Source organism: Talpa occidentalis, unplaced genomic scaffold, assembly GCF_014898055.3.
Source record: "Talpa occidentalis isolate TD23 unplaced genomic scaffold, MPIMG_talOcc4v2.1 talOcc4.10, whole genome shotgun sequence".
In the NCBI taxonomy this organism is placed as follows: Eukaryota; Metazoa; Chordata; class Mammalia; order Eulipotyphla; family Talpidae; genus Talpa; species Talpa occidentalis.
In genome coordinates this window covers 101,056,130-101,081,640 of record NW_023600993.1, presented here as the reverse complement: position 1 = coordinate 101,081,640, position 25,511 = coordinate 101,056,130, and the positions used below count along the sequence as shown (strand labels likewise).

At 43.7% G+C, this 25,511-nt stretch overlaps 1 long non-coding RNA gene across 1 annotated transcript in view; it reads right to left on the bottom strand.

The window, feature by feature from the left end:
- The window catches only part of LOC119254578 (uncharacterized), a 72,982-nt gene that overhangs the window by 7,121 nt on the left and 40,350 nt on the right, over nucleotides 1–25,511 (bottom strand). The window contains exon 3 of the long non-coding RNA XR_005127307.2: nucleotides 19,439–19,568. This is a non-coding gene — a long non-coding RNA (uncharacterized LOC119254578). The remainder of the gene's footprint in view (nucleotides 1–19,438; nucleotides 19,569–25,511) is intronic.

Sequence of the window (25,511 nt, the reverse complement as noted above, 5' to 3'; positions counted from 1 at the left end):
AATATTTATGAAATTCTACTCTAACAATTATGTTGAATTACAAGCAAACTCAGTAATAGTCACACATTCAATAAACATTTACTGAGTGCCCGATCCAGCCAACTGACAGCTCTGCATCTTGAAACAAACCTGGACAGTGAGCCAACCAAGAAGAAGCAATTCAATGTCCACAGAAGAATGAATGAATCCCTAGACAAACAGTGTAGAACTTTCTATATTTCTATTACAAATCCTCCAAATTTGTTTCAACCAAATTTCTTTGCCATTAAAAGTCATTACTGTCTATCAACAAATGATAGCAGGATGATGTCTTTCTTAATTCTGTGCATTTTCTAACTCCCTCTGCTAGAATATAAGCACTCCAAGGGCAATTTGATTCCACACGCATTCCCCCAGCATAACCCCAGCATCTACAGAAGCCCTTGACACATGCTAGGCACTCAATAAATTGCTGTTGAGTGAGTGAATTAGTGCATGGATAAATGTGTTTGCATTTCTCCAAATATATTTGCATTACAGACTTGTAATTTCACACTGGGTTTAGTCATGTTTTTTAACACACTGACACTTATAATCAAGGCTCAGAGTCTTACTTATGCTAACAAATGCTGATTCTTCCTAACACACAGTATTACTTTATCCAGAGCTGAATATTAGCTTCTCATTCAATCTTTATGACATGTATTTCTGAATAAATAAATGGGGTCCCATGTGGGTATTGTAAAATTGATCACTATGATTGTATTTCATTAGGGACCGGATACAGGATTATAAACCTGAGAAACCAAGACTATGGCCAAAGCGTACAAATAATTCCAGAAGTGGAAGGATACTCTGTAAGGTACCTGGGTTTACACAGGGCTAGAGCTCCTGATACCCTCAAGATAAGGGGGCGTTCAGAAGTAGACAATATGGACAACACACTTGAGTGCGTGGATTTTCACAAAGGAGAATACCCCTAAAGAACCAATCACACTTGAATTGGCATATGTAAGTCACTTTGGCAACCAGAACTGCAGCTCTGTCTCCTGAATAAGATACTGCTGCTCTGGCAGAACAAAAGAACCATTAATGACACCAACTAACCTGTGTAATTCTCATTTACACCTCTTTATTACCTTCCATATACTCCATGTGATGCATTACACATTCCATTAATTGTTAACATACACGCAAGTCAAGATCTTTTATTATGCAGGTCATCAGTCAATGATAACTGAGATATTGATGCATTAGACTCCTCATCAGAAGTTGAGCAACAATTCCATTCAAGATGATACATGAACCTTTAAAACATACTCAATAATATTGAGTCTCAGTCTTCTGCTGCTTTTCTCTGAATCTGCATTTAGACCCTTATACAACTCTATCCACCCACCAATTCACTAGACATTCAGCATTAATTCTCTGCTCTTAGGGCCAGGAATCATGTCTTTCTTGTTCATGACTGTATCCTAAGGGCCTATAGAATACAGCGAGAGTTCAATAACCTGCCGGGATTAAAAATAAGTGATAAGAACAGGGGAAACAGAATTCTAAGCTGGTCCCCATGATCTTCACCCCCTGGTCTTACTCCCAAGATAATGTCACCTTTTGTAGCAAAGGAATTTTGCAGCTATAATTGTGTAATATTCAATCAAACTTAAAATAGGAAGATTAGCTGAGATACATCGGAACTTTAAAAGGAGAGCATTTTCTCTGGCTCAGAACAGAATTTCAAAGCACAAAGAATTCAAAGCATCCTCTTCATGACTTTTGGAATACCATTTTATTGAGGTATACTTGATATGCAAAGGACTACATAAATGTAATAGGTACAATTTGATGAATTTGAACATATGTAAATACCCAGGGCATCATCACCATAATAATCAATAATAGACATCCAATACCTCCCAGAGTTTCCCTGTGTCCTTTTGTTTGCGTGTTTTGTTCTGTTTTGATAAGAACCCTGAACATGAGATCTGCCTTCTTGACAAATTTTGAAGTACACACAAACATATTGTTAACAGTAGGTACTATGTTGAACAACAGATCTTCTGAACCAACTCATCTATCATAACTGAAATTTGTATTTACTGAACAGCAACCTACCCTCCCACCCTCTCTGACAACTGCTATTGCAATCTCTGCTCCATGACTATTATAGGTATCTCATAGAAGTCGACTTACGTAGATTTGTTCTTTTGCAACATAGTATTTATATTTCACATCGGTCCTTCAGGGTCACCCTCATTTTTGCAAATGGCAGTTTTTTCTCCTTTTTAAGGATAAATAATCTCATGCATTCATCCACAGGAGGGAGAGACAAGAGGGCCAGAGAATGGCCCCTGAGACTCACAGTGATCACAGGCCAACAGCTAACGACAAAGTGGAGACTAGTCCTACAAACACAAGAAATCGAGTTCTGCCAACACTTGAATGAACAACGAAAGGAATATCACTAGGACATCTAGGTAAGAAGAGAAAATCATTTATAAAGGAACAAAATTTCTGTTTAGATTTTTTTTTAAAGATTTTCATTTATTTATACAAGAACCAGGGTACATGCCAGATGTGTGGGAGGGTGAGAGGATTCACCAGAGACAGAGTGGGGAAGAGAACAGGCAGACTGACTGAAATACACTGCTGAGGAGAGCAGCGGGCGAGACAGGAGAGGTCTGCTGCACCATGTGTGTTGCTCCCTGGCTGGCTGGGATTGAACCCGCACTGCAGAGGCTGCGGACAGCTTCACAGCGCGGTGCTCAACCGCCTGCACCATCAGGGAGGCCCTGTTTAGATTTTTTAACAACACTTTATGCCAGAAGAAAATGAAGCGCCATACTTCAGATATTCAAGGAAAGAAAATGGGGACCAAAGATTTTATATCCAGCAAAACTGACTTTCAAGTATAAAGGGCACTATGATCAATTTGCAAGAACTTAATCCGAATCTCTACAAACCACAAATTTCCAGTGTTCTCGAGTGTGGGGACAGAGCCACGATGTTCTGAGTGGATCAGACTATGTACAGAAAAAACAGAGGAAAGAAATCGGGCAACTGACAAATTTAAGAATAATAAAAACCCTGAGTGCTGAAGATTCTACCAGAGAACGCACTTCAATCAAAATGTGTAGAGGCATCTACAAGGACTAGTGTGGAGATTAAACATGTAGTTACTTACAGGATTAGAAGTTGAGTGGGGCACATCTGATCCCAAGAAGTGAATGACCAATCAGGCTCAGAAATCAGGAGCCCATTAGAAAAGGCTCCTGCTGCCAAAAGTAGATTAATCTGAACTTTAGTAAGATAAAAATTGCAATGGATTGAAACTCATCATGTGTCTCATTGTTACAATAATATTGATAATAATAATTATTATAGTAATAATAAAATGGTGTCCTGTGGAGAACAATAGAAAACCAATCTGGTATTTCAAAAACTGATACAGAAAATGAATGGAGCCTTCATCCTGCTTTTCTTAAATGAATTTCCAGAAGTTTCCAAGAACTCAAATGGAAGATTAGGCAAAGTATCCTCCAAAGAGTATTCCAAATTATACATAAAGCATGCAAAAAAAAAAATCCTACTTGTATATAAGGTAGCTGTGATCTAGCCACACTGATGTTTATAACAAAAAAATCTATTTTTTCTCTCTTCCATTCAGTTGCTGGATGAAACCCCCAATAAGACATAAAGGAAATCATAGTACAGAGTACAAAGATTCAGAAAGAACATAATTATATGATAGGTGTGTGTGTGTGTGCTGTAAGCTTGCACATATCTATCTCTTTCTTAAAAATAGATGGCATAAAGAAAATCCCTGATTTCATTGAAAACAATAATTATGTCAGTTATACTAAGAAAAGGATTATAATACTCAGAACTTGGAATACTTGGTAATTCATAACGAAGTATTCTGCATATTTGTTGCAAACTAGAATATTCTGGTATGATATACAGCAGTGTGTGTATACATGTAGAATACACACACACACACATATATGTGTATGTATATGCATTTCTCATTTCTTCCTGGTATTAGCCTATGATCTACTCAGATCTAGCAAAAATCCATTGTGGAGACATGATAAGAATTAACAACATGATGTGAGTTTCAATGGTCTTAAATTAGACAGCTCTTAGGATGCCAGGATTCGAGTCCTTTGATTTTATATCACTGACAACTTCTGCACAGCCTCTTAGTCAGGCAGACTCCACAACAATTAAATAAGAACAAAAGGCATCCAGTACTGACATTATTACAAATATATATATATATATATATATATATATATATATATATATGATGCACAGCTAATTCTCCCCCTTTACAAATTCCACTAACAGCCTAAGCGTAGCCTCAATTCCTCATCCTTTGTGCAAACTCAAGCTTTGTGATAATGGGGAAATTGGATTCACCTCTTTTAAAATATGTGGTATTCCAAAATGGACAGTTTGACACATGACAACTGCAAACTGTTGTTTTTTAAAAAAGAAACTAATAGGAAATAAGTTTTTAAAGCTGCCAGCAGGAAAGGAGAAACTGTCATTCACTCATTTTTCCATTTATCCACCCAGTATTAACGGAGTACATATTGTGTGCCAGGTATAATGTGTGGGGACACAGGGGGGTACATTGGGCATACTGCCCACCTTCTAGGGAGAGGCTGGTCCCTCTGATGACTGGACTGTTCTGTTGCCATAATCCATGAGATACTTCCTGTGTTCTAATTTCTCATTCGAAGGACTCATTGTAGGGAGATGGATCTATTTTATGCCTCTGTTGTCTAAAGGGTGGTAAAAGTACCCCTCAGGGGCATACTACTGTTTAAGTGAGACACAGATGAATGCCTTTAAATTTTTATTTTATATATATATATATATATTTATCAATGTATATTTTATATGGGGTTTTCCACTTCTATTCCCTTTTAAAAAAGGCTTCTTAAATTAGCTAAGATAGTGCTAGAGAAAAAGTCAAATAAAAAATAACAGGAGTGTTGACAGCTGGGCTCCGAAACCGCTGCCTGGGAGTGACTCACCAGAGGGGAGCAGGACTTGATGTCACCCAGAGCCTCCAGGAAGGGGCTTGCTTGCCAAAATCCTCCCTGGTTTATCTGCTTGGGGCTGAGTTCCTTTCATTTGGGGCAAAATCACGAAATCCTTTGGCAGATATTGCAAAATAAGATGCAGTTGTAAATCCCCCAGGAGAAAGAACACATTGGCCAGTGATTCTATAAAAGCACAACAGGAGGACGTGAGTTTTCTGACATTTCGCAAGGAGAAGGGGCACCACTGGGGATCTAGGAAAGTGTCCAGGAAGGGGTTAAAGAGCCAGGAGAAGTATGGGCAGAGCTAACAGAGCTTCCTGAAATCCCCTCCCCCAGCTCAGCGTGTGCTGAAGTAAACTGATAGCTGTCCTGCCTTCCAGGAGCTGCTGTGACTCAGGGACAAATGTTTAGAGCAACAATAACAAAAATCTAGGACATTCTTAATTCTTTATGGAGGGCAAAGTGCTTTACACACTTCATTCAGTCTTCCAAAAAGATAAAACCAAGCTATCTGCCACCACCCCCACCATGGACCTACAGGGAATTAAGTGAAGTAAGTCACTAGAGAAAAGTAAATACCATATGAGATCACTCAGATGTGGTGGATAATAAAGTAAAACAAATGAACGAACAAAAGAAAACCACAACAGTCTTGACCACAAGAGTCAGACAAAATGGATTGGGGGGGCGCCCCCCCCAACAGTGAAAGGGCAGGGTAGTGAGCTCAGGGCAGTGGGGGGTGGACACTAGCCTCTGGGTGATGAGTTGATGCCCCTTTACAGATGCTGTCACAAAATCTGCACTCTGAACCCAATCTCATGCCAGAAACCAATGTTACCTCAATTTTAAAAAAGATAAAACCGTGAAGCGGTATTGTCACAGCTCATGTTGTTAAGTTTGAGGACATACAGCTCTGTCAATAAGTAACTTGCCCAAAGCACAGTCATGAACTAGGCCCCAAATCTAAGCCCCCTAATTACCTCTCTGCCCTCTTCCCTAACTGTACTCTGTTTTTAGAATTACAGCAAGAAAAAATACCAAAATATTGACAATGGAATGTTCCTTGTAATTGTTCCTCCAGTGATGATGGTATTTCCTCCAAAAGCTTTCTCAGAGTAATAAAAGAAAATTGTATAGATAGAATGACAGAGAGACGGTCTGACTTTAGGACGCACTCTTTACTTTTTCTTTCCATCTTGTTCTTTTTGCTTTATGCCCACACCTCACATGCACCGTATTTCGGGGTTTTGGCTACAGAATCTCTTATCCTACAAACTCACCAGCAGCAATGAGTCAACCCCCTCAACAGCATTAGATGATTGCAGATTATTTTCTCTTCAAGCTGTAAAATAGTGGCTCTCCTTGTATACATCTCGGTCTGCATTTGCATACGTGTTTCTATAGGTTTCTATAGAACACATTTCACCTTATGGATTTGCTAGATCAGGTATACGATCACTTTTAATGTTTCATTTCAATGCATACTGTGAATTTGCAATACAGCTGCATAAATTGCAAGACCCAGCCACAAATCAAAAGGAGGTTTTAAAATGAAATAGGATATGAAAGTATAAATACAGAATAGAAAATATCCAAGTAAATTCAAATAGGAAAAAATAGTAGCAAGTAGCACTCAATCTAACATGCTGCAGTTTGCAAAATACTTTCAATACTTGCAAATGAAACTTCTCATTTGACCTCATTTAGGGTCCCTAAATACTGTTGGGGGCCAAGGCATAGTAGAACTTCATAAGGTTGGCATTTCTGTTAGGGGTCTCAACTACCGTCTCTGCCTATAATAAAACTGTTATGTTTAATTACAGGTTCTTTGTATCCTTGGGGGGAAATTATGAGAATATACATATATATATATATATAATCTGCAGATTGCTCTACCACATTTTGAGCTGTGTCAATGTGTCAGTGTGTGTGTGTGTGTTAATATCAGTGTCTCAAAGGATCATTTCTTTGAACTCCAGTTGATTTGCCAAAACAAAGTTGGACTATAAAGACAAGACAAAACTGACATCATAACATCACTCCTCAATAATAAAGCATCAAACTGAACCCATGTGGAAATGATGGTGTATATATATATTTTCTTGTTATTTGTTATCCTCACTCTTCTCTCATTAGGTCCATCCCCTACATCTAAAAAAAAAAAATTCTATAGAATCTACTTGAGGGAATACAGTAGCTCCTTGCTCATCCACAGACTGGAGACATTGGCAATTCCTGGGAGCTTCCCAGCCAAGCAGGGGCCACGCCCCACCCCAGCCCCACTGCATCTAAATCTGCATTTTAAAAAGCTCCCTGGTGATCTCTGGGCACATTCAAGTTTGGGAAACACTGCTGAGCCTTCTCTCTGTTCATCTGAGACAGAAAATTGATTTTTTAAAAAATAAGAGTAACAAAATAAAAAAATAAAACCACAGAGAAGAACTGTACTAACCTACATTGACAAAAGCAGGGGAGTAGGCCGGAGGGGAGGCAGACAGCGAGCGAGAGAGGGAGGGGGGAGGGAGGTAAAGCATAAAGAGGCTGGTTATTTAGCAATCTGGAAATACAGACCTTATTTTAAGAAGCCCTGTGAAAATCTCTTTTTCCTATTCTTGTTATAAGCGCCAATGTTGTGTAGTTCTTAGGAAGAGGGGCTAAAAGCTGAGTGCCTTGTATTCTGTACAGGTGAGGCTTTCATGTGCCCCAGAACCCCCAGTGCCTAATGAAAGCCTTTTAAGTAAATCTCACAAAGCTCTAATCTTGCAGAGGCTCGCATGTTCTTCGCTGCTGTTCTTATTTAATTTTTAATAAGAACAATTCCATGCAACTCGAAAGCATGGCTCAATTAAGAAATATTCCTACCAGGCATCTTTCAAATCTTCGAGCTCCTCTTCCTTCTGTTTCTGGATGACCCTCAATTTGGTTGTGTTGAGTGGTTTGTGGGGAGGAGGCGAAAACCAAGCTTATTTTTTAATTGCAAGTTCAATTTCACACTCTTCTTTATGAGATGGCAACACAGACTTTCAAAGACAGAAACTGCAATTCCTGTATCTGTTGCCAGAAGGCTACAATGGAATCTCGTCGTATTGTATTTTGAAATTTCAGGTGGCATCTTTGATCTGATTCCTTAGGCATTAGATGTCCTTGAAGTTATATGGAGGTCATGAGAAATAATGTTAAATGAAACAATTGTTTCTGAATCACAGAATCCCTACCACAATCATCTTAAAGTAATCTAAACTTAACTCCCTCTAATGCTTTATGGCTATAACAGGAGACACATTACCTAATTCTTCCCAGTAATATTTACCTGCATTAACATGACTTTTTAAAGACCCTTTTCTAGAGATACAGCTCTCGTCACAAATCTTCACTGTACTGTGTGCTCATATTTTTCAGTTAAGAAGTCATGTTTGCATTTGTCTGTTTATCTAGACATCAAAACACACACACACATGCTTATATGTGTGTAGTGTGTGTGTGTGTGTGTGTGTGAGGATGACAGCAAATGGCACTGCTGTGTTTAACTTCAAAAGCATAAGAAGATAAAATATAATGTAAAAGATTAGGAATTCATTGTTTATTTGTTACCCACCATTGCCTAAGATGCAGAGATGTTTACTAAACTCAGCAGAATTGAAATGGGACAATCATGTAGAGGAACATGAGGGAAGACACCACCGTTCAAATAGCGACATGACAGGCCTCACCTCCACCAGAGCTGTGGCTATGCTGACCATAGAATTCCATTTCCTTGTCCTCATGGCAAAGACAAAAAAGGAAACTCTGGATTGCACACCATTTCCTAGGAGAAAATGTCCAAGCACGTGTTCAGAAGCGAAAGCTATTCAGACCCCAAAGACATACCCAAATGAATCTCTACGGTAGGGAGGGGGGGTTGGGATCACAAACTAACAAGCAATGTCTGCCCTAAAGATGGTGCAGCTTCATGGATTCTACCGGAAGAAGCTTTAGAATACTAGCTCAGAGAAGGTATGTCTGCAGGTGAGACAAGCAGGTAACATGGGGAGAGAAGAGAGATCTTGGAGTAGATCTTGAAATAAGTGCATAATGTCCCTCTCCAATGCCAGACACTCCTGGCAAATTCCATCACGGCTACTTCTCAGTTTAGCTAAACTGCTAATATTCCATAAAACTTCACCAGAGACGCAGTCTCTTTAGAAACCAGACTTTTCAAAATAAGGGTTAACACCCTATCGATCATTCACTCATTTAACCCATGTTTACTGAGCAACTATTACATGTCAAGCACTGGTGTATATTCCGGGGATGGAACAATGACCAGAACAGATGGTCTCCCTGCCCGCGGGAGCTCATGTTCTAAATGGTCTCAAGCAGCTCTCAATTTCTAACCACTAAGCCAGGGGTTCTTAATTTTGTACTATTGACACCTGGGGCCAGATTGCTCTCCACTGTGGGGTTGTCTTGGACATTGTGGGATGTTTAAACAACATCTTTGGTCTCTACCTGCTAGATGCTGATAGCACCACAAATGTCCCCAGACGTTGTCATATGTCCCATGCGGTCAGAGCTGACTTAGTTGAGAGCCACTGGTCCAGGCATTTTTCTGAGTGTGTCACATGTGTTAGCTCATTGACTCAAAACAGCTCCATGAGGTTCAGAACCATTATTATCCCCATTTTGGAAAATAGGAGAAAAAAATACCTTAACCACTGAGACATTAAGTAAATTGTCCAAGGTCAAAGAGTTGGCACCAGCCCCACTTTCTCCTCCAGTCAACCTCTGCCTCTCACTGGTAAAGGGGAGTACCTTGGGTGTCCCCTTACCGCATGGAAGCCAGGGGGCAGCAATATAATGGCTGGCTGACCCCAACCCCAACCCACTCAATGCCTTGAGACATTAAATAAGTCAATGCAGCTTACAGGACAAGCACAGTGCCAGGAACATAGTGAGAAAGAAATGCTGAAGTTCTAGCCCTTCTCTGCGTTATTACTGCCTGGGTCTGAGCACACAGCCACCCCACACAAGACAAAGTTCAAACGCAGGACAGAAGCTCGGGCTGGATATTATGACAAAATGACAAATAACAGTACATTATATAATAGTGTCAGCCACATCCTGCCTCCTAAAGCTGGGGGATCAATTGCATGTAATAGTTCTACTAAGATATTGAAATATAAGTAAAACAGGAAGGAAGTTAAGGCCCAGTTTTCTCTTATATCACTCCACACTGGAAGCCCATCCATCATAAGAACTTAACTGCTTTCTGTAGGTTTAGACATGGTGATATGTTACAGGTGCTAAGAAGCATTAAAAGTCTGTGTTTTATCCAGAGAATTTTCAACTTACTCTACCTATTGTTTCTATCCATGAAGCCAAAAATCCAGGAGAGAATCATGAAGCACAAAGAGAAAGTTGCCAACCTTAACCCCTTTTCCAGTAGAGTAACTGAAAATTGTACCCAAACCAGCTAGTTACCCATAAAAATGTGTAGGAATTATTTACTGCTTCATTCTACAGGCATATATACATGCCTAACTTATGTATACACTTAGGCATAGATGTATACATATGTACATATATGAAAATATACCTACTTTGTCTTGAGGTCAAATTCTGGGTCAGGAAAAGTTCAAGATACTGAAGATATACCCAGTTTTCACACTGAAGGTCATGGCCAAGACTGGGCTGAGGCAAAAGGAGGAAACAGGCCATAAAATTGCAGGGCTCATGTTCAGGATCAGGGTCAGCACCCACAGTCCTGAGAGCAGGCGCTGCCTATTGCGGGGTGCCACACCTTTTGCAGCACTGCAGGGTCAGCTGCGTAGACAGTCTTCAATTTCCTGTCAATGTCCCACTTACAGTGTCAGGACCAGGAGGGTGCACAGGGAAGTCCAGCACGCTCCATGTTTCCATGATCAGAAACCTAGAACTGAAAATAGGGGCAGAACCAACCTACAGGGGGGCCCCTGTGGGCACAGACAGAGAGGAAAGTCCAGGACTCCACCCCCAGGACCAGGGGACCCCTCCCCACAGACTGCAGCCCCTCTTGCGAGGAGCCACAGGTGCTAACTGTGCATAGAGAAAAAGCACCAGGTTTTAGAAGCAGCAAGAGGGTCGTGGAAAGCAGTATTTTTATGCCTTAATCAACAAATCATTACAAATAGCCACTTATTGATAAGTTGGCTTCCCAAGTAATATGGATATACTTAAAGGTTATTTTCTTTTACTTGATGAGAAAATCAATTTTTAAAATAATCAAAGGCAAAGATTTCTTAGCTACAAAACCAAAGGCAAAGTCCATAAGAAAAGAAAAATAAATGGTCCTTGATCAAATTCAAGCATGATGCTGTTAGGGGAATGAAAAGATGAACATTTGATAGGGAGAAACTATTTGTAAGTCTTCTATCTGATGAAAGACTTGTATCCAGATTGCATAAAGAATACCCAAAACTCAATAATGAGAGAACAAACCGACTAATACAAAAAAAGATTTGACCAGAGATACTGCACCAAAGGACATCATATATGGATGGAAGGCAGGAAAGGATGTCTACATAATCACTGAAATATCGGAAACTATCAAGTTGGCCATTTTGGAAAAGTTTGGTAGCTTCACACAATGTTACACAGACCATCTGATCAGGCCCTACCATTCGTAGGTATCTAGCCAGGAGAAATGAAGGCAGAAGCACAGGCACAGCAAGATTGTGTGAAGGCTCGGAGAGTCTGTCTGTGGGTCCCAAAATGGAAATGGCCCAAACACATGATTGGACAAGTAAATCACAAACTACCCATTCAATCAAAGACTGCTTGGCAGTTGAATGAACTACTGGTATACCCGGAATGAATGAATCTCAAAATTATTACAATGAGTGAAAGAATCCAGACCAAAAAACAATGGGGGGAGTATAGTCTCCTTGTTTCCCTATATAGAATGTTCTAGCAAAAACAAGCTAAGCTACAGTGACAGGGAGCAGATCAGTCATCATTTCATGGGGATGGGGGTAAGGGGACAATGGTGAGAAACAGCAAAGATTCCAAAAGAAACGAATAAATATGGGGGTGATGAAATTATTCTGATAGTAATGAGCGTCCACGAACAGACACATAAGTCAGACTTTAAGGTGTACACCTCAATCTTTGGGGGGGGGGAGTAATAACAACAACAACAAATATCCAAACTCCCTTTCTTGGCCTCCTCACTACCCGTTAGACCCAACCCAGCTATTATCTACTACTCAGCCTTCAAATTTGCTGTTCCCTCTATCTGGAATGTTCTTCTCCATATATTCAAAAACTTTGCTCCACTTCCCTTCTATATCTTTGTTCAGATTTCACCTTCTCTATTTATAAGCTTAATCTCCTCGCTCAGCATTTTCTTTGCCTCTTCCCAGCTTGATTTCACTGCTTCACACCTAACATCTGACATACTATATATTTTGCTTATTTGTCTAGTTAATCGTATGCCTCTGCCCTCTGCAGTGCAAACTCTCTTGGTACAAGGAGTTTTTGACTGTTTTATTCATTGTGTATTTCCAGCACCTAGAATAATGCCTGGCACCTATTAGAAATTTTGTAACATTTGCTGAATGGATGGACCCATTCAAGTGTTCATTTTCGTGTGCTAACTGGCAACTTGCAGTGAGGTTTCTGGGACTGTACTGCAGATACATAGTACTTGATTCAATTGATTGAAATTCTTTTTGTTTTATCAGTTCAAAGCATGAAATGGTTGCAAAACCAAAATCAAAAATAAGAGAATGGATGTTATAGGACTTACTGCACATTTTATAAGCACTACCTTATTATCAATCATAAGAATTATAAATAACTAGACACTAATTTTCTGAGTCTGGGGTAAGTTAATTCTGAGTAAGTCACGTGCAGGTGTCTGGGCCTGTTTCCCCACCTGTCAAAAGAGCATTTCAAATTCAACGGTATCGAACATGCTTCAGGGAGTTTAGGATAGTGCAGAAGAATCCAGATTGTTATCAGAGACCTGTGCTCCAATCCTGGGGCCTGCGCACACACCCACAGACCTTGGGAAGTTACCTCAGCTCTCTAAGCCTCAGTTTCCACATCTGTAAGATGGGCGGGGGGGCGTAGATATTATCCCTGCATCTTTGGAATGCTTTCCGAGCAAGATGAGATATTCAAACTCATTTAAGCATATGGTAATTAATCAACCAGGGATACATATTACATCATTGAGTTTTGGATACATCTTTTCCTTGAGTTTTGGATACATCTTTAGCACTACAGCATCTGATATTCCAGTCCCTTATACGTTCTAGAGAGATTTGGATTTGATTTTGAATCTAGTAGATATAAATCTTGAAAGCAAATGAATGAACACTGCTGGCCAGTGAAACTCAAATCAATACGAATGCTCCCAGGTAGAAAGTTTGCACAAACACATTGCATTCCACCCACCCACCTGGGCCCCGGAGAGTCAGAAAGTGTGATCACATGACACACTGCCCTATCTTAAATGCCACAATGAACAGCACAGACTTAACTACAATTAAATAGTCCCTGCTGACCACTGAATATCCAGTACATCATGTCAGGAGAGGCAAAACTGTCAGATGAGCGGAAAGTCATTTTGGGATTGCTGGGTAATTTCAAAAGCTGACAGCCGAAGAAAAACCCATGATCCCTCGTGTGTGCCAGTGACACTCACTCTGCGAGGGCGGTTGTCTGGGAACACAGAACGCAGTGGTATTCTAGACTCTGAAGTTCACTTCTAGAGCAAAGTTGGCAAAGAAAATGGAAGTGATAAAAATCACTGCTCTAAATGGTAAGAGAGGAAAGAGGTCCTTCGTGGAACCAGCTTAGCTAAATGAACAGGAGGCGGCTTCAGAGCTGCTGGGACAGCTCATGGAACAGGCCCTTCCCAGCTCAGGAGTCAGGGCGACTCACCCACGTAAGGGCAGGTCATTGTTCAGCGCTTTGCAGGGAAACTTGCCTCCCTGGGGTCCTTTGCCTGAATGGACAGTACTCTGGGCTGTTTTTCTGGAAGTTGCTGCACCCTAGATGAGTGCCCAAACTCTCTGTTTCATCAACCAAGCTGCTGTTTTCTAGATGAAACTCTTTCAGAGGCTGATGTGCAATGACCAACATCTATTTACTGTTCATTCTGTTCTAGCCCTGGGGCTGTTCTCCTGCAGACCAAGGTTTCAGAACCACTGTTCTGGGGCTACCCATGGGCTCACTGCTCCCCGCAAAGGCTCATAAGTTCTCAAATCCCAAAATGAAATGGGCATCAAAGCTTCTGGGTGATGGATTCTCCTCCTCTCAGAATTCTGGGTCAGCTGGACACCCTTTCTTGCTTCTGAAGCTACAAAAGGATGCTACTAGCCTGTCCAGAACCTTCCCTGGAGGCACAGGAAGCAGAGGGTGTGACCATGAATTCTTCAGGGGTGTCTAGAGGCCTCTCCTGATGTTTCTTAGAACAGGAGGCTCATTAGCCACACTAAGTGAACATCTATTGTTCTCCCACCCACCCCCCATGTCAGGTTAAGTCAGGGTCTGGGGGAGGCGCGGATGCACGTGTCCTTTCAACTAATCTCATCAACGAGGACCCTGATGGTGTGTTTCTGGAGGATGCACCACTCACCAGGTGTGTTTTGTGCTCGTTCTCAACACCCCTGCCCTGGAGATGGGTCCTGCGGCCAGTGCAGAGATGAAGACACTGAGGCCACATATTCAGGGCGATCCAGGGGTCATGCTGAACGGAACTGCCAGCCCAGCTGACTCTGAGGAGTGAGGAGGCCACTGGGCTGGAGGGAGCTGTAGCCTCCGAGTCCTTTTCTCCCTTTTTGTAAAATGGAAAGTTTTAAACTGAGGCAACACTAATCTCCTTGCGTGTCTGAGGAGCTATAATTACAGCAGAAGATCATTGCTCTGCTTTCCTAGAATATGCCCGATAATGCCATGTCTGTGTACACTGTAGTGGCATTGATTCCTTTGTGCTCACTGGTATCAGCAGATACAACATCTGGGCATTTCCAGCATGTTTTCCCGCTCATGGTCCCATTTCCATCCCCTGCTCTTCTAGGTAGGAAAGGAAGCCGGGCTGATCGTCAGGGCAGGTTGGAGCCTTGCACCTTGCTACCCACCTGGCAGGGCCGACAACCCCTCAATCCTTGTGTCTTTTACCCTGATGAGGAGCCCATGAGGTCGCAGTGACTGTGCCCAACGTTCAGATGGCTCCAGGGAAGTCAGGACCCAAGGAGGCACCCCATCATGTTGGCCAAGCATCTGAACCCACATCTGATGACCCCTAGGCCCAAGCCCCTAGCTCATGAGGCACAAGACTTCGAGGAAACTGAGGCACAGAGAGAGCCAGGATGCCCCTCATGGCATTTATGGAGCTGGACGCTGAGCTAAGACCTAAGCCTCTGGCGACCTGGCTACAAAAACAATTAGACCCCAGGCCTTCCTCTTTGGGGCCGGGCGGGGTGGGGACCTGGTCGAGGCCTCGCTCATCCTCGCTCATCCTCACCAGGACTGGAAATCTGCTCACCTCCACCTGTGCTTCTCCTGGGGGTGGGTGGAAGCGATCTGCATAGCGCCCGCTCCCTTTAAATGCAGGCCCTGGCCTCCTGGGAGATGAAGCTCATTGGTTCTGTCACTCATGAGTAATGCGCCATAGCTCCCCGGTGGGGAAAATGCCAGATTATACAATAGCGTGCTTTGGTGTGCAACTGTCTTTAGAATAACAAATCTCCTCTTCTGCTTGTGAGCATTACGCTTTAATAAAAACCAAAATAGTGGCCACAAATCCCAGCTCTAGCTAAAGGGCAGGCTTTGTAAATTCACGTTGGCTACACCTCTCGCCAAGCTCCCCCAGACTCACACCTGCCATAACTCACAGGGAATGGCCCCGTCCGTGGCTTCATTTACCTTTGTCTTCTGGTAGGTGGGGGACACGGGGACTGGGGGTTCTCACAGACACCCCTATTGATGAGTGACATTTGCAGTTGGATGGGGATGGAGCTGGTTTGGTTTTTTTTTTGGGGGGGGGGTTTCCCCTCTGCACTGCAGGCTATTCAGCAGCATCCCTCCCCGATACCCCAGCCACCAGATGACAGGTGGGTCCCGACTTGGTTGTGACAACCAGAATTATCCCCAGACATTGCCCACTGTTTCCTGGGGGACAAAATAGCCCCCAGTTGGGAACCACTGCACTGGTGAAAAGCAAAGCCAGCCGCGTCATGGTTGGGAGTGAGGAAAGCAAAGCCATACAGTGGAATCTGTCTTTCCTGTAGGAACGCGGAGTAGCCTGGCCCATGGAAGCATTCGGGGTGCAACTTGAAGCAGGACTTCCAGCAACAGACACTTGGCTCAGGGCCGCCCATTCCTCCCCTGCGGCCCTTGTGGAGAGTGAGTTGGGGTGTTCCACGAGTGCTGGGGACTCTGGTCCTGAAAGGCAGGGCCAGGGCACCGGGCTGGGCAAAAGCTCCCAGGAAGAGGCAGGACCCCACCCCCTGCCAGTCTCACTGCCCTCACACCCCCTTCACAGGATCCTAACCCAGAGGTGACATGGCAGGAGTGGCAGCCGCTGGCACCAAGCAGGACTCGGTGGAAACAGCAGGTCTGGGACATGGAGGACAAGACGCCTTCAGGGGGGCGGGGGGTAGGGCAGAAAGACACTTAGGCATTTTTCTGTTCAAACGGACACTAAATCAGTGCTCACCTCCAAATTCCCTGTCTATTTTGGAGACTCAATATGTCCCCCAAAAGGTGTTGTTTCTCCCGGAGAATTTTTATAGTTTGGGATCATCGCCAACATTTAAAAATTAGGATATTTAAAAATGCAGGTGTCAGGTTTCTCCAGAAAAATCTGCAGTCTTGACACCCGAGGCCAGCAAGCCAGCACAGCCACCACTCAGGAGCTGAGTGATGGGTGGCACCCCCTGTTGGCAGGAAAGTATTTTGCTGCAAATATAAACCCTTCTCACCCACTTAATTTTACACTGTCTGCCTGGGTCATACCAGCAGTAGATTACGTGCTCCTCCATGTTTGCATTCATATATTAAAGTACATGTAACACATGAAACTAGGAAGCATAAAAATACAAGCATCCACGAACCAGCCACCTAACTTTAAAACTACAACATTTCCTTTAAAGGATTCATTTTCTTTCTCTCTCTCTCCCCATCAGATATTCATTATTCACATTTTATTCTTATCATTCTTCTGCTTTTTTTAAAAATTTGGTTTCATCACTCATATATGCATCTCTCTATAGGGTTACTTGGTTTTGCTGGATACAAGTTTTATACAAATGATGCCCTATTGTGTGTAATCTTAGGTGACTCACTTTATCACTCACTCAGTCGACCATATGCTTCTAAGATGTATCTGCATTGTTGCAGCTCTTTCATTTTTTACTGCTGTGTAATACTCCGATACTGCCACTTATGTATTCTTTATTTCACATTGTTCCCACTCACTGTATTTCCCTTGGCTCATGGCTTCTCAGGGATCAGTTTCATAATGACACTCTCAGACAGCCTGGTCTGCCGTCTGTCTTCCAGTTATTTCTTGCATAATTATTCAGGCTTCTTTTTCTTTCAAAACACTTGCCATAATTTGTAATCACTTTTTAAATTTGCTCTCATGTTCTTGCTTATTGCTATTTTTAAGAGATTATAAGCTCCCTGAGGGGAGGATCAGGCTGCCTGTCTGTTACTTTTGTTCAGAGTCATTCTTCACACATAATAATGAAAACAGATTGTTGTTTTCTTCAAAATTTTGATAGATTCTCATTGGCAAGGAATTGAGATCCTCCACCCTGAAAAGTGCTAGGTGGCTTCCTATGCTGGAAGGAGAAATCTCCAACAATCCTTATTCCTGGCGCTCAGGACCAGGCTGTGGGGTGAATGTTTGCTAAGGTTTGTGGGTGGAAGAGTGTGCACCGGTTCTAGGTCATGACCTTGAAAAGATGGCTCTGCCCAATGCTCTCAACTCACATAGTTGAAATGCAGGCAAGGTAGTGAGTCATTTTGAGCCCAAGAGACAAGGAAGTGGCCTTAGCCATGGAGGAACTAGCAAAGGGTTTGTCTGAGTGACAGATGATATGAAGCTGCCACACCAGCCCCAGGCTGAGAGAAAATGAACTGCTCTCATGTTTAAGAAAAGTCATATTGGGTTCCTGAAGCAGCAGTCAGCCCTCTATCTAGTGATTCAGTCCGTGGGCAGGACATGCTGAGAGTGATTCCTCCCCACCAAGGGGCCATAGTCCAACACTAAGCAACCTCCTGCCTCTCCCTCCATCTGAGGTGCCACGGAGGACCCAGGGTCCCTGCCTGAGACACAAAATAGACAGCCAAGAGAATATAGCCTTCCCAAATCTTCCTGGTCTGAAACTATTTGAGGCAGGCATAACCAGGTGCCTCTTGGACCAAAGTGAAATCTTAGTGACCCACCGGTAGCTATGATAATGCAAGTTCCCAGAGAGCCCGCCAATACAAATCATTTGTGAAATGTACACCAAAGACACCAAAGGAAGTAACTTCTTGTATGGGATCATTGTTTAAATACTGGAAAAATGTTAAGGAATAGCTGCCAAAAACAATAGTTCAAGAGGCGTGGTGGATTGGTGCTCCATCTAATGACAGCTAACTAGCAGGACCCTTGTCTATTCAAACCCCTCCATCACTGATAGAAGGAAGCCAAACCATTTTAGGAATAAGACAAGACTTATTTTTCAGGCTTCTGTCATCCCAGAGTTTGTCTACAGCTCATCTTAAAATTGCATCAACTCTTGGAGAAGCAAGATCTAATTGTAACAAGAAATGGACCAGATTTGGGGGACTTCCTATCTGCCAGGGAATCAGCCAAGATTCTTCATGTATTAGCCCCTTGTAATTTCATAACAATGCTCTAGTGTTCGTACTGTCCCCATTTCCATCTGGGGAGAAGCAAGACTTGGAAAACCTCATCCCCAGCTTTAGCCATATCGTATTATAAGGTGATGGGACACTCTTCTTTCAATCAACTTTCCTTTTCTTTTTACATAGCTAAATTTATTTAAATGGAAATGTCCTATGAATGCCACAAATGCAAAACAGCAAGTATCATTCACTTTAAATAACCACCTTGAATCTAACACAATATAAACATTAAAATACTGTCAATTTCAGTCTATACTTATCTGCTGCAAGGTCTGAGCCCTTGCTCTAAAGGGGAGCAGGAAAAAATGGGGAGAAGAGACAGACTGATGTTAAAGATGAGGTTAACACCCAGTACGTCTCCCCACCCCAAGCAGCAGGACCTACAGAGAATCCAGGGGGCAAATCCTTCCCACTAGGAGTGTCAGTGTTATCTAATGATGGGTGTATGCTCCCCTCGCCAGCCTGAGGATCATAATCTCTATTTTTACAAATATCATGTAATTCTCTGCACTCACCGGAGGGATGTATGCTGGAAACACAGACTTAGCCTCTTCGATGTTTTTCAGATTCTACCCCAATTGCCTAGAAACGATGAAAAGTGTGCTCCTCTTGAAGACTGCTGGTTTTTGCTTCTGGATTAAAAATCTGAAAATAAAAAATCAAAATCAAAAGTAAGCTGCTTTTCTTCACCACTGAGGCATGCATGAACTTGCTGATGTATTCATGCAGGAGGACTCACAAGAGCCCATGTGCTGAGACTTCAGAAAGAAGCTCAGACTCTGCCCTGCCCTCAGTGCGCTTACGAGTCCTGAATGCCCTGAATGATAATGAATGGCATGACAGCACATAAAAGAGACCTACTGCAGATCCGACAGCAGCGGGACAGTCGTATCTGAGGTCCTCCTGCCCCCTAAGTAGACTCAGTCCCTACGTGCCAACAAGAAATGAGCCTGGAGACAGGTGTGCAGGAGGAATGGGCGGTTTTCTGGGAGCAACAACAGGAAAAGAGTCTCTGGTTTAGCGGCTGTGATAAATGTGAAAGGAAAATCCCACTGGAAGATGTGCTACATGTATACAATGGAACATTACTCAGCAATCAAAAAAGATAAACTCATGCAATTTGCAGCAACAAGGATGGAGCTGGAAGGGATCATGCTCAGCGAAATAAGCCAGAAAGAAAAAGAAAAATACCGGATGGGATGGTCATAGCAGGAATTTAGAAAACCTAAATAAGGGACCAGGAAAAAGAATAATTGCAATAAAGTAAAAATCAAAATCATCAAGCAACTGTAGACCAGAGACACACTACGGTGGGGGGCGGGGGGAGGAGAAGAGGGATTAGGGTTAGAAAAAGGGGGTGGGAATTGTATGGGGAATATAACCAAAATGCAAATGCATACATTATGCAAAAATGAAAAATGATGTAAGAATTATATAAAATACAATAATTTATTTAAAAAAATCCCACTAGAATCCTCACCTGGGGGCTCCAAACTGCCTTGTTCTTGGAAGGAAATGGTGGTCACGCTGAGCATGCTGGGAGCCCGGCGGGCAGGAAGGTGCTGGCTCAGGTGGGTCGCCTCCACCGCATGGATCAGCGTAGGGTCCACCTGCCACTCACTGCACCCAGCTCCCCACATAGAGAGATGCTGGCCCGGGGGGACATCTGACACTGTCTAGAGACATCTTCACGTGTCATGACTGGGTGAGGCAGGCTACGGGCATTTCGGAGGTCTGGGATGCCGCTAAATAGCCCACAACGCACAGGAAGAGGCCCCAAAGAAAGCTATTGGGGTCAAAATGTCAACAGTGTTCTTGGTCTGGAAGGAGGTGAGATGCACCAAGCCAGGGCCTGGTGGCGAAGCACATCCTGCAGGTCAGGCCCGGTGCCCTCATGGAACCAGCGGATGTGAATGAGGATGACAAGGACATTTCAAAGGGAAAGAAGAACCAGATGGGGGGTGTCCCAGTGAGGAGGACAGTCTGGGCGGCAGAGGAGGATCTCTGCTAACTTGAGGCCAACTCCACACATCTCCAGCAAAAGTCAGGATCCCCAGCGTGTCGATGACACAGCAAAGTCACTCTCTGCAGGGGTGTCCTACAGAGACCTAAACTAGACCTAAGTATAGTCAGAGAAGTTGATGAGTAACCCTAAGGTATGGTTCAGGAAAACCCCACGCTTTTCAAGGACTCCCAAGGGGAGGAAGCTTGTGCGCCAGATTGTAGGACCAATCTGAATACAAACCCACACAACACAACAAGGCAACGCAAAGGAGTCTTGGGCGCCACCGTAGTGGGGCAGCCCAGATGGGTCACCTGCACTCGGGGGAGCGGGAGGGCTCACAAGGCAGCAGGCTCCGTGGCAAAGAACTTGGCCTGCAAAGGGAGCATGACCCCAACACCCAGCTGGGGGAGTCCCTTCCTCCCGCTGAGCCTCAGGTATCTACATCTGTAAAATGGAGGTGCTAAGAGCATCCCCCAAAGTACTGCTGAGGCCTGGACGAGATAAGACATACAAAGCACACAGGAGAGCCCTGCTGGTGGTAGCTGCGGCCCTGGCTTGGTGTGCAAAGTCCCAGGTTGGGTTTGAAATGCATACTGAGCCCGGTGAGGACGCCACAGTGGTATAAAGGCTATCAGCTTGCAGCATTACTGCCAGTTTGACAGGTAAGAGGGCTCCCCATGGGGGCCTGATGCTCTTCATTTGAGCCCTCTGATTGGGAGATGCGGTTCACACCCAGGATAAATCACAGCTGTGCGAAATTCCTATTTTCTATATAATTCACAGCCAGAATTTCTAGTCAAACTTTGGAGCTTATCCTGCCTTCCTTTAGGATAGACATCGTCTTGAAATGGAAGAAATTGGAGACAGCTCCCCTTGCCTTCTGGGTAATCATGTCTTTAAAGTAAACTCCTGAGGCTTATTATGAAACAAATTGCATCTTACCCGTGTCCTTGGAGAGAAGTTTTAGATGGATGGGTGTTGGAGTGAAAGCTTCCAAAAGCCGATCTTGTTTCAAAGGAAAAGAATGTGCTTTCAGTGTTTGATGGTGTAGAGTGGATTATTTTCATACCCATTCCTGACTCACTGGATTCATAATAGCCGTCGGCTTCCACAACGGGGAAGGAATTTTCCACTCAACTGTGATCCGGTCTCATCTTTGCGATGTGCAAGGAGAAGGGGTGTTTGCCTGGAACTGGCAACTTTTGCCCCATCTTCCTCCCGGAGCTCGAGAGGCAACAACATCATGTAGCCATCACTCAATGCACCCCTTCCCCGTGTACGAGTGTCCCCCGGGGCTGGAATTGAGAGCTGCGGAGGGGTGGAGGTCAGAGTCACAGCTCAGCTGCCCTCCGGGGCAGAGGGCTGGGACCAGCATCGAAAGTGATGCCTGAATCAATCCAGGTCCCACCCGGAAGCAGAGACGCATCCAGATTGTGTGGGGTCAGGAGCACAAAGCACTGATCGTGCAGCTCGGGGCGCTGTTTAAAGAGAGGCAGGTGCCGACTTGTGCCTCGGGACCAGTGACGGCAGCCACTCACCCGGGGCCAGAGGATGAGATGAGAAGTTGCCACCAGCACCCAGAGATGCGACTGGACATGGAGGGACACGGAAAGGACCTGTGTCCTCAGGAGGGTGACAACCAGCCCACAGCAGGTGGCTGGGAAGGCGGCTCAGGAATGAAAGCCTCAAACTCTTTCTCCCACCCTCTCTGCTCCTCGGGCACCCTGAAGGGCCCAGTGTAGCAGGAAGCGAGGGCAGAAACAGCTGCTGCAGGAGCCAGGACCCGAGGAGGGCGATTCCAGAGAAACAAGTGAAAGACCTGCAGCCTAAAGGACTGCTGTCCGGGCTGGGGTGTGTTGATTTGTACAAGGAGAATGCACAGAAATAAAGACCAAGAGGGGAAAGGAAGAATCGAGAAAAGGCAGTAATAGGCGGGGAAAGGTGAGGGGACATGCAATCACACTTGGATCTGCACATCAGCGCAGTGAGCCCAGTTACTAAGGGGACTCCCCAGAGCATTCCCACCCCCATGGGCTGAGGGAGCCCCATCAGCCTCTCCAGGAAGGGACAGCTGAGCTGAAACCCGAGGCCCTGCAGGCTGTTAGCCAGGTGAGGGTGGATAAGGGCACTCACAAGGGCCTGATGTGAACGGAGGCCCAAAGAGGCCACTGTTAAGTGTGGGGAAGGGCAAGAAGTCATCCTGGTGAGATATGCAGAGAGGACCCCCCCCAAACCTTGTCCATGACAACAAAGAACTCAGACGAGGTCCTTCAGAAACGGGGGCAGCACCGGAGAGACAAGCAGAAACCAGTCCTTTTGGGGCTTCCTCCTCCTTTCCTCCCAGGAAGTACATTTGATGCTGTCAACTTCTCCACAAACACATACGTGTTTGTCCCTGTACTTGACACAAAGAAAGTGTGTGGGGGAGATTGGTTTGTCCTGTTAATCCCTGGCAGAGATCCCAGGGACCAAACACCAAGACCAAAACAAAACAAAAGCCCACAAGTGGCTCCTTGGGTGAGGGGAATGTTTCCATGAGAAAGGAAATTGCTGATGTGCCTCGCGCCGACCACTGCACGCCTGAATAGAGACACAGCATTTCGAGAGGCAAGCGGACACACCTCTGGCATTTAAGAAATACAAGCCTTAAGTCTCGGCATCGTGAACCGAGCCCAGATTAATGACCTTTCAGACTATGGGCTCAAGGAATTAGAAATAGGTCAGGCTTGCAAAGAATGTTAAGAAATCACCCAAGCACAGCAAAACAGACTTCTCTTTGGTTCCACCCACCCATAAGAAATTGACCCTCCCGACACTCTGGAAGCCTCGGCTTCAGCTGTTCTCCCCATTTAGGAAGGGATTTCCTGCAGAGACGCCAGCCACGTTCAGTGCGAAACAAAGGACAAAATGAATAGAAGGGTATTCATCCCACACTGGCATCCTGTTGGCCAGCCACCAACACGGAGGACGGCGGGTTTTGACAACCCATGTCAGGATCCTATGCATCTTCCCCTTTTTCATCAGATGTATTTACGCAATAAGTGACTCATGCAATGGAGCTATCTGGCTGATAAAATTCCCAGGTCATGGTTTGTTTTGACCTTCATCTCAGTAAAATTTATTCTGAAATTGTGAGTTTGGAATGGAAGCTGTCTTCTCATTCCCTGGCATTCATAACCTGCTGGGGAGGACCCAGAATCCTCACACGTGACGGTGACCCAGGCCAGTAGTGTAGATGTCTTTTAAAAACTGGGAGGCTGCTACAGAGTTTCCCTTTCTTTTGTTCGATTTCTGATTCTGGTTAAGCTAGAAACATCAGCACCTACCTGAGGCCCTGTCCTAATGAAGCAGCACACAGTCTCATGTGAATCCCACACACCCCCCTCCTCATTACTCTTAAAGTTTGACAACAGGCAGGTTCACATTTGCACAGGGCTAATTTGGGGGAAACTATGGATTTCCCAAAAGGGTTCCACCCAGAACAGATACCCCTTCTTGGGAAGGTTTGTAAAACGCCCTGGGAAGACTTGCTTGAGTTGAGTGGAGAAAGTAGACTTTGATCCTACAAATTGGTGGAGGACTCAGAGGTTTTTAAATAATAATAATATAATACATAAGAATAATACCAATAAAATTCATTAGGGGAAAAGTTACTAGGAGCAGAATCTCTGGATGATCTGAGTCTCATTTCTGCTACTTCATAAATGTGTGATCTTGGTCAAATGACTAGCCTTTCTGTCCCTTATTTTCCTTATCAATAAAATAAAGCTAAATGTACCTATCACCTCACATTCTGCTTAAAAGTCTATCCATGATTCATGCAAAGCAAATAGGACAGTATCTGGCATGCAATAAATTATCACTGAAAGTTTATCATTATTATTATTATTATTATTATTATTATTATGCTGATGATGATACACAGTTTGGAAATAAGCAATTGTAGCTCTTTTTATTTATGCTAAGCAATATTCCAAAACCAGGAATTTTCAAACCTTTAGTTCTCAGGAAGCCTTTACGCTCTCAAAAGCTGTTTAGCTTATAAGAGAGCTTTTCTTTATATGTCCTGGAGGGTTTGAGAATGTCTTCCACAAGAGGATTTAAAACTAGAAGAGTCTAAAGTGTCTATTTATTAATTTCTATTAAACAATAATGAATTAATAGCAATATATAATAGTTAACACATTACTTGTTAATATAAACATCATATCCTAATAAAGATAAAATTCTCCAACAAAAAATATGTAGCAAGAAGCCTTGTTTTCAGGTCTGGTTGAGGAAGACGGCTACATATCACAACTTCTGCACTCTTTCCACTGTGATACATCCTTCTGGTGGAAGTCACGTATATACACATAGAAAAGAAGCTTTCAGATAAATGTGGATTTTTTTCTTCTGCTATTACACCAAAACTCAACAAGCAGTAGTTTCTTAAAGGTTGATTGCAATGTGGAATCTGAAGCCATGTCCTTAACCTCCGAGACCTCTTTTCCCTGGCTTTCCATTTGCATGGCTCTTTCACCCACGTGAGAGTTTGTACCATCAGGCCTTGGCCCCTGGGAAGATGTCCTCTAAGCAAGTGA